Here is a 9,730-nt window from a genome sequence, read left to right as displayed (position 1 = left end):
CTGAGAGCTTCTATGAAACAAATGGTAAAATCACAGTGCATTTCATTGCCTCCTGTTACAGTCTGTCTCCTGGAAGTCTTGCTTTCCCTGCTCCTGTCCTCAGTCCCACCATCCAAGCTGAGTAGTTTTCTGCTGTCCCCTCTTTCAATCAAATACACTTGAGGTTTCACACCTCCCTCCCCTCAGTGTGGCAGAGCTGGTCCTTACAAATCTGTCCTAGGTGTTCAGATGCACATTTTTGCCCTCCCTGAAGTCAGCAAATAGGCTGATTTTAGTTGGTTGTGAGTCCATGGACATTGTGAATATTTCCTACTTGATAAAACCTCTCTGCACTTTCTGCACCTGGAAAGGGTATGGACACTGAACACCTGGGAAATGCTTGTGTTACGTGAGGTTCTTCCAGTTTCTTCAGATTGTTGATTGATTTACAGCCAATATTCTTATGGGCAGCTGGGTGGAAGAGGTTTTTTGGACAAGGAGAAAACCAGATACCTGAAGCTAGTTAAGAAAATATTCCCCCCACCACACACAGAGTTAGTTAATATGATATGTACTTAATATCACTTAGTATGATTTAAAGTTGACAAGAAAGACTTACTGCAGGAAAACAGAAATATTCACATCTGTCACTGTAACTAACAGGGACTTTCTCTAAGCACAGCCCAGAAAGTCAGGTGCATTTGTTTTCATTGCTGTTGGATCTTTCACCAAAAGCATTTGGTTCCCCAGCAGGATTTCCTGCTCTGGCTTCCATGAGATTAATTGTTTCAAAAGCTGGAGTGGATGGAAAGTTGTGATGGCTAAACCCGTATAGAGCTAGCACTAATTCTCCATGCAGGAAAAGCTGATATTTTGAGCAATGCCATGTATTTCTCTGCAATCTAATATTTCATTCAGCTGTTACTTATTTTTACTTTGTTCAGTCATTATTCAACACATTAAGGAAGGACATGAAGAGGTTCCATGCTGTTGTTGATTGATACCTTTTCCTTTATAGTCTTCTCATAGCAATTTTTTAAGTTTCAATGTCACACTCACAAACATCAACATGCAGACACAGATCAGACTTCTCCAAAGCCAGGGCAGGTGTGTGAGTCCCTGCAATCAAATGGAGGAAATTTTGCTTTGTGTCATTCACTGCTACTCCTAGCCCTGGTCACAAAGAGTGCGATTTAGGATCAAGTTTCTCTCTGCAGTCCTGACTGGTTGAAGAATACATCTGAGAGATTTCAGCTGAGACTGGTTTTCTTTTCTTGGCTTCTTCATTGTCCAATGAAGATTTCATTGGAAAACTAGTTAAGTATATCTCTTCTTCAGCTGGAGCTGTAGCAACCACACAGCCATAAATTCCTGTGTAGCAGACAGAGGCTCACGAGATCCATGGAGTCATGCCCACTTTGTCAAGCTCTGGACATCCTGAGAGGAGATGGAAAGTCAGCATTTGCCTTGACTGCATACTTGGCTGATTTAACACCATGAATCTCTGCTGGGCTCTGCAGGAATAGTTTGGCTGACTACAAACCAGTGCCCAGAGAAAGTACAGCTATGGGAATAGGATAGGAGAAGACAGTAGTGGTGGTTTAAACCAGCAGGCAGTAAAACACCACACAGCTGCTTGACAGGCTCTGAGACAAACACACACACACACACATGACTGGGGAAAAAACTGGGAACAAAAAGTACAGGACAACAGTAAAATCATATATACTACACTGCAGTGTGGATGATAACTGTCAGAATAGCAGACTTCTACTACATTTTTTCCCTAATTCCTAATCTTTTCCTAGTATTGAGCCAGAGTTTATAGTCTAGGTCAGCCCTATTTCTAGATAATGTTTAACCATGATTCCCTCTCACTGATTATCTTACAGCTCAGTTTCAGCTGCTTTGCTGGGCAGCATGAAGCTTTTCCACATGGTCTGTGGACATCATTAAAATGTGACATGAGCCTGATGCTTTCAGCCCAGGGGGATCTGACCCCCTTTCAGCAGAAGGCTGGGGCACAGCAGCAGCCCCTGGCTTTCCCCAGAGCAAAGAGCAAGAGGAACTCTGCACAGGGAGCCTCAGCCTGCACACTCCATGCAAGCTTGGATGAGATCCATGTTGCAGTACAGTACAGATTCAGGGCATGTCCCTCTCTGCCACCCCTGCAATTTGAGCAGCAAGTTTTTAATCCCTCACTAATTATTATTAGGTATTCCTTGTCTTGTTTTGTTCAAACCAGGAGGTTGGGGGTGGCTGTAGTTCCCCATCCTGCACTTGGGAGAGCTCTCTGGAGGACTGCAGGACAGAATTGTTGGCCAGGGGCATCTCAGGGCATAAGCCACAGAGAGGCTGACTGAGGCACTTTGTTCAAGCTCCTCCACTGCATTAGCTCTGGGACACCAAATGGAAATAAAACAGAGCAAGCTTCAGTGCAGTTCTCATTGCTCCAGGTTTTAAACATTGCAACATACGCCTGAGCTACCTTGTACTGTGTCCAGCTGGTGCTCTCTGGACATGCCCTCATTGAAAGAGATAATCGTGTTTTGTTTAAGTTAATTTCTAAAGTTTAAAAGCCCATTTATATCTGTCCAGTTCACTGAATTGAACCTCTGCACAGTAGCATATTCAGTTTCTGCTGTAACCTGCTACTGCTGCTTTTAGCTGTAGCTATAACCACAGAAATAGAAGCCAAAAAAAAAAAAAAACAAACCCAAAAAAACCCAAACCACCAACACTCTACTCACTTCATTTTTTTCCCTTTTTTTTTTTTTTTCCCCCAGTGACACTGGCTGCACTGTTCATTGAAAAGAGAGTTTGGGCAAGGCATATGACTGTGCTGTCTTCCTTAGCTGAGAGAGGAATTGGAATTCTCTTTGGCTTTGCTGAAATCACTGTACTGCTGAGAACATCAGTAGAAATGAAGTAGATTTTTCTCTTCCCCTCTCACTGATGGCAAACTTCAGAGAAGGTCAGGCTCATGGGTGTTTGTGTGGATTATTTTCATGACACTGAAAAGGGTAGAGTCTGTCTCACTGCAACAGCTGGAAATACAGCAGCCTCTTTAAAAAGTACATGACTTAGCTGCTATCAATATATAGATTTGGTAGCAGCCAGCCTGTTCTTCAGCTGGGATGCTGCTGCCTCCCCGGGGGGCTCATTGAGGGACAGGATCTGAGAGCATTTGGAAACAGAGTGGGACTCCCAGGCTGGAGTTCCTGGGAGCCCACGGTGCAGGAGAGCTGGAACCATCCTTCCATGGCCAATCTCTGCAAGAAGAGGCCAAGGCACCACCTGGAAAGCTTTGATCTGAGGGGTTTGGCCAGCAGTCTGCAGGGCTCCTTGGGCTGCTGCTCCTGAACTGATTGTGGTAGTAATAAAAGCTCCAACTGAAAATCCAAGGCCCTGCTCCTTTCTGTCTGTGGACACTGGGATGAGGTGCTTGTTTGAAAGATTTCTTTAGTAAAGACAGAGGCCAGCTGGCTTGGCTTTCTTTGCAGTGGCTCAGAGAATTGGAATGGGCTTTCTCCACACCACACTAAGCTGATTTGGTACCTCTCCAGGACTAAACTTCTTGCAAAAGACACCTCTGGATATAGTTTCTGTTGGAGGCAGACACCATGCTTCCTTGATAGACCTCCTAGACATTATGGGTCAGTGGCTGTCTGATTTTAGCAGGGCTGGAATTTTCTAATGCAGACATAATTCAATTAGGGCACCCAGAGGATTGAAGAAAAGCCTTTATTATTTTAGTAAAAATAAAAATAGTATCTCAGGCTTCCTAGAATAGTGAAAACACAGAGTATCATGAACAAGAGCTGGACTAAAAATATTTATATGCCTTTTCAGCCAGGGTTTCCATGAAATAGAAGCTGTTTGAATTGGATTTGACCAGCCCTGTCATGTTCAGACATATGCAATTACTTCTCTATGCTTAAAATTGCAGTAACAAACCTGAATTTGACTTTGTGGCAGTATGTACAGGGTACAGCCTCACTAATGGTATTTAGCTGATGATGATTATTTTAACCTCCTTCAGTAAACAAGAAGCTCTGTTTTTAGTCACGAGAGAATGTATCAGCAGTATTAAAGGTATTTAGGAACCTACAACCTCAACTAGACATGGTCAGTGAGGAAGGTACCTAAGTCACACAGGTTTCTTTGAAAATGTCATTCCATACTGTTATCTTTGTTCATTTTTCTCTTCCCCCAGGGCCAGGATGCTTTGCTGTAGAGTCAGCAATGTATTTCAGGATGGTCTGGTTATTCTGTCAGGACATAGGGTGCTGAGGGGAGAAAGGACAGACTCAAGCTCCCCTGCTGTGAGAGGGACAAGAACAAACGGGACCTCTGTCCCTGCCTATAACACAGGGTTTTAAGGAGAAAAAGAAGTTTCTCAGCTTGTTCATTCTGTGGTTGAGTAGACTTCTATAGAGCCCTTGTGATATTGCAGATAGAGTTCTTCCTTGGATAGAGAAACAGCTTAAGGAAAGAGAGGGAAGAATTCTCACCTGCAGAGGACACTTGAAATGCATGGGGTTTTGTTTGTGCTTGAAATGCTCTAATTCCTCGTTCCCAGCCACCATAATCAGGCAGCAAGAACAAGCACTGAATGTGAGCACTGTGCAAAGCCTCACTCACAGGAGATCTGTGTGACACAGCAGACAAATTCCTTCCCTCCATCTCCTCCCCCGGAGCTGTGGTCCCTGGCAAGGCAGAGCAGCTGTGCATTGAGCTGCTGTGCATTGAGCTGCTGTGCTCTGCCACATGATGGGCACGACCCTGGTGGGGCTCTGCTGCAGAGATTTACGGAGTTTCCTTGGGATACAAGGTCCTTGGTTGGTTCCCATCTCAGCCATCACTTTCTCTGGCAGCTGGTACAGAGGTGCAGGACAGAGCCAACCAGTTGCTTTGGGCAGCAGGGACAAAAGCTGTGGCTTTCTTCCTTGGGTGTGCAAGAAACAGCAGAGCAGGAGGCAAACCCTGGCCATGCTCTCGTGGGAGGCTTGACAAGTTTGCTGCTCTTGCTGTCGAAGGAATTCCACATCTCCCATCATTGTGCCAAGGTCAATTTGCTTTCCAGTGTGTATCTGTAAATCACATCCCTTCCTAAGGCAAGCCTTTCAATCAGACATCAGAAAGCAAGCTCCCACCTGGGAACAGTATATAAACTAATGAAATATAAATGCCTGGTACAAAAACCAATACCGTCTCTAGTTGCCACCACTGAATAAAAAGTTTGATGGGAGTTTCCATCCTACCAAGCATTTCCAGTAGATGCAGACAGAGGGTTGTCTTTAGAGCCTGTAATTTGGTTTTCTTCCATCACTGGTGCTTTTAAAAGAAAAAAGCTTCTGCTTTTTGTTTCATTTTATTTTTAAATTGTGGCAGAAAGAAAGTTAAAGGAATGTTTCCTTGAAATATATTTTGACAGAGGCCAGCATGTCAAAATGAGAAGAGGCAGCCCAGTTTTTAGTTCCTTGGTCTTTAGGAAGATTTCTGAGGAGATCAGGAGATAGTTGTAAAAGGGTTCCTGGGAAGTCAATAGCTTTTTTCTTTATATGGTGAGGGGTAGCAGAAAGGTTGACAAGCTGTGGAATTAGCCAGGTTACAATACTGACTACTCAGAATCAGATGCTGTGTGCACTGTTCTAACCCTTAGCGTATTTTTTCTGATGAGGTATAAGAATTTGATTAACTTTAGGCAATGTACATTCTCATACCCACCAAATCAGTGGGATTGCTCAGGGTGTGGAATGTCTTTGGGGTTGGCTGCTGTTGTTTCCCTGCCCTGTCCTTCTGAGACCAAGGAGATTTCTCAATACATCAGTGCTACTTTGTTTGAACAAGTGGCAAAATCTGGCTGCAGATTTAAAAAAGATACACCCAGCATTTTGTTATATTCTATGTAAATAGTAATCTCCAGTTACCTCTCCAGAGGTATTTAATTCTTTTTTACCTTTTATCCAACCTGTGTCTTTTATAATACTGACCTTGCCAATATTTAGTCCAGCACTCAATGGTGAACAGTCTACCCCAGTATGGTTCTCTGCTGCTGTGAAGTAAGGCTCTTGTATATCAGTGTAAAATGAGCATAAACACTAGTGCATTTATGAAATAATATTTGAAAAGTCACATTCTATAGGTGCAATGGAATGATGGAAAATTAATGCACTAGTTGAGAAAGCAAGTATTCCAGCTGGTGCTCTCAGCAGAACCTGGTGCTCTGCTTATCTTTCCAGTCAAAATGTCATGGGTCCCTGTTTTGACAAGGATGGTTCAGATAAGGTGTTAGGAAAAATTTTTGAAGGTTTGTAAATCTGGAAAGGATTGCTTGCCAAGATCTTAGTTGTCCATCTTGGGAAACTTGCAGAACAAGCCCAAGCAGGGGATAGGCTGAGGCTTTGCAAGGTCCCTCTTAGCCAGCACATTACAGTGATGCCTTAAAATTTAAAACACAGCATTGAGTATCAAGATATACAGGGATCCAAGGAAATCCCAAAGGCAAGGGGATATCTAATGAAGTTCTTAGGAAACAGAGAGGAGATACCCATGGTCATCCCTGGAGCACCTCCCAGCTGCTGGTCCCTGAGGAAAGCCTGTGCTGTCCCAGTGTCATTCCCCACATCCCTGCCCAAGCAGGTGACACTCAGTGACACTCGGTGACACCCGGGGCAGTGGTGGCACTGTCAGTGCACCCGGCCACCAGCAGATGGGAGTCTCACCGGCAGGAGGCCAGGGAAAACTGCTTCTGCAGCTGCAGAATCAAACAACTGTGTGCAAAGTCAAAATATCCTCTAGAAAAGCTCTTTTTCACAGGGGCTGGACAACCAGGCCTCCGGGAGGAGTACAACAGATTCCTGAGTTTCCAGCAGAAACTAGACGCTGTTTAATTTCTATTCAACATGGTCATCAGACCAAAGCTTGGGGTTAATCTCATTCAGTGGCACCAAGGTCCTGGGAAAAAGCAAAGTATGTAGCAGAAACCTGCTGAGAAGACAGTAACGAGCACTACTAATGAGCAGGGAGAGAATCAAGCATGCACTGAATCAAAGGCTCAGCATCATTCTGCAGGCAAACAGCACTTCCTCTTCACCTACAAGTCAGCTGTAGTTCAGACCTTGGCAGTAAAAAATAATTTCCCTCTGCTGCATGTTTTTAGCACCTTTTGATCATTATTTTTGGTTACCAGTATTAACAGTCATAAATAGCTCCAGCCTGAACCACACGGTGGGAGGCACTGTGCAGACAGGGAACAGGGTGGCCCCTCCACCAAGAGTTCACAGCCTGTCAGGGAAGGAGTCATTGCCATTCTACAGCAAATACTCATTTCTTAGTTCTTCCAATTAACCTGGAAAAGCAACAGATTAAGACACCAGGGAGCAGTGCTTGCCACATTGATTTCACGTGTGCTGCTGAGCAGTTGTATTTTCATTTGTGCTTTGTGTATCGGCTGTTCTCCAGCCACCAGTGGTGCCTGAGGAGGGAGAGAAGGGCTTCTCCAAAGCAGACTGAATCTGATGATTCCATTAGATATAGGCTTGGGATCATAATCTGAGACTCTGATAGCTTCATCTTGTGCCCCTCTATATATCTGTGGTGACCTAATCAAGCAAGCACTGGTCACTGTTGTCTACCTTAATGGGCTGGGGTTGCTCTTTTCTGCATGGAGGGGCTGCAAAGGAAGGGGGATGGACAAGGGAGCAGCATGTGTGACCAAGAGGTCTGTCACACACTCAGGATAGGCAACAGCAAAGGCCTGACCTCCCAGCAGCTGGTGCCATTGCCAGCAGTCAGCTGTTACCATAACGTACCTCTTCCCCTTGTAAAATGGGTTTATCCTTCCAAAAGGGGTTTTCTCCTTCTAAAAGGGATTTGTCATTTGAAAAAGGCAGCATGTGCAGCTGAGTCCACATAGGAATCCTATGAAATCCTCATGGTGTGCTTCTGTTTCTAGCATCGTGGATCTGAGCTGCACGTTCACCTCGGGCTGCTGAAATCAGCCCTGCATATGTGATGTGCTCACAGATGGCCCTGGCCCTGCCCCCGGGGCTGAAATACAGACAGCAGGCAGCAGGACTCAACAGGTCCTGCTCAGTGCCTGAGTTTCTACCGGGACGTTTCACTGCATTTTCTTTAAACGGAATTCCCAACTATGGGTGAAGTTTATTCCTCCTGCTGAACCCAGAGAAGCTGAGCTAAAGCAATGATTATTTTTCCTAGCTCCTCTGGGAGTCTTGAGCTAGATTTTCTGGTGTTTCAGTACTGGGAGATACAAATAATGAAAAATTCACCAACTGTCTTGACTACTCCTTCCAGCTCCTGAAAAGCAACTCCAAGGGGGTTCCCACTGCACAGGCTGGATATGCCTTCAGTCACTGAACTCTCTGGCGCCAAGGACAGCAGTACCAGACATCCCTTCTGCTACCCTTAGGTCTATCAGCCCATTTTTACATATGAGGCAGACCCCAAGTCTTTCTACACTCATCAAGGGGCCAAAATTGCTGCACCATTTGCAACAGAGAGCAGGCTGTATGTGCAGAGCATTGCCAGCACTATCTCTTGCTCCCCGGGGCCTGGGGTCACAGTCCCTCCCTGCACATATCAAACAGGCACAGGGCTGTGCAGCCCAGGCTCTTCCAGCTGTTACTGCACACACTGCTGTGCCCTTGCAAGGAGGGATATTAGGGTCTCAGTTGTGGTCTTGTTTCTATTGCCCCTCTCCGGAGCCTCCAACAGGGTCATCAAAGAGCTGTTTAATTCATGGTCATAGCCCAACACAGCCTGCAAGATGCTGCGTGTGTTCTTATTTCATTCCAGCTTCCTTCACAATGCGATTCTCCTTCTGGCTTCCTCTGCCCTAAATGAGGGCAGAATGAAACCCAGCATGTGCACATACTCATGCTCTCTTTGTCATTCCCAGTGGCTCCTCCTTGAGCTGTCCTCTTTTTCTTCAAAAAAGTGTGTTGGGGCTGAAGAGAAGCAGTGAATGAGTGCTGTCAGTGGAATCCAGCTCTTGGCCTGGCTAATTTGGCAGGTGGCCTTTGAGTAGATCTCAAGTGCTTTACAGAGCTGGGTGAAAAGCATTGCTGCTATTTCAAAACTGGGGCAACAGAAGCTCTGGGCTGGTTCTGCCTGTGATTATGGAGCCTGGGGGATAGACGATGCAGTAAGAGAACTTTGTGTTCTCACTTTGCAAAAGCATGCCGAGAGTAATAGAAAATCATGTCCTCCTTCCACAGAAATTTATTGCTTGAGGTGGAATTAGTCAGAAGCACTAGTGCTTTCAGTAAAAAAACTGCAGGGCCGGGGGTAGTCAAAAGAATATTTAAAAAAGGAAGAGGTGTATTTTAAGGCCACGTGTATTTTAAGGCCACGAAACTTTGTGATGCTTCCTAAGTATAGACCGTGCAGAGCAAAGTCATCAGGAAACTCCCGATCCTGCCACCACATCAGCGACTCCCTTTTCCCCTGGGGGAGTCCTAAAGCCGTGACGGGATCTGGGCAGGGACGGGCGCACTCCCGAGCGCCGGCAGGGCGCGGACACGGCACCGGGCGAGGAAACTGCCCTGCCCCGAGCCGGGGCTGGCCGGGCCGAGCCGGGGCTGGCCGGGCCGAGCCGCCGCCGGCGCCGCGGGGCTCTCGGGGGGCGAAGTTCCCGTGGCGGCGGCTGAGCCGCCCCGTGTCACTTCCTGCGGGCGGGCGCGGGGCCGCGGGCGCGGGGCGGGGCGGCGGCGCCCGGCGGGGC

This window comes from Sturnus vulgaris, chromosome 11 (genome assembly GCF_052056855.1).
Source record: "Sturnus vulgaris isolate bStuVul1 chromosome 11, bStuVul1.hap1, whole genome shotgun sequence".
Lineage (NCBI taxonomy): Eukaryota > Metazoa > Chordata > Aves > Passeriformes > Sturnidae > Sturnus > Sturnus vulgaris.
Note: the sequence above shows the minus strand (reverse complement) of the source record.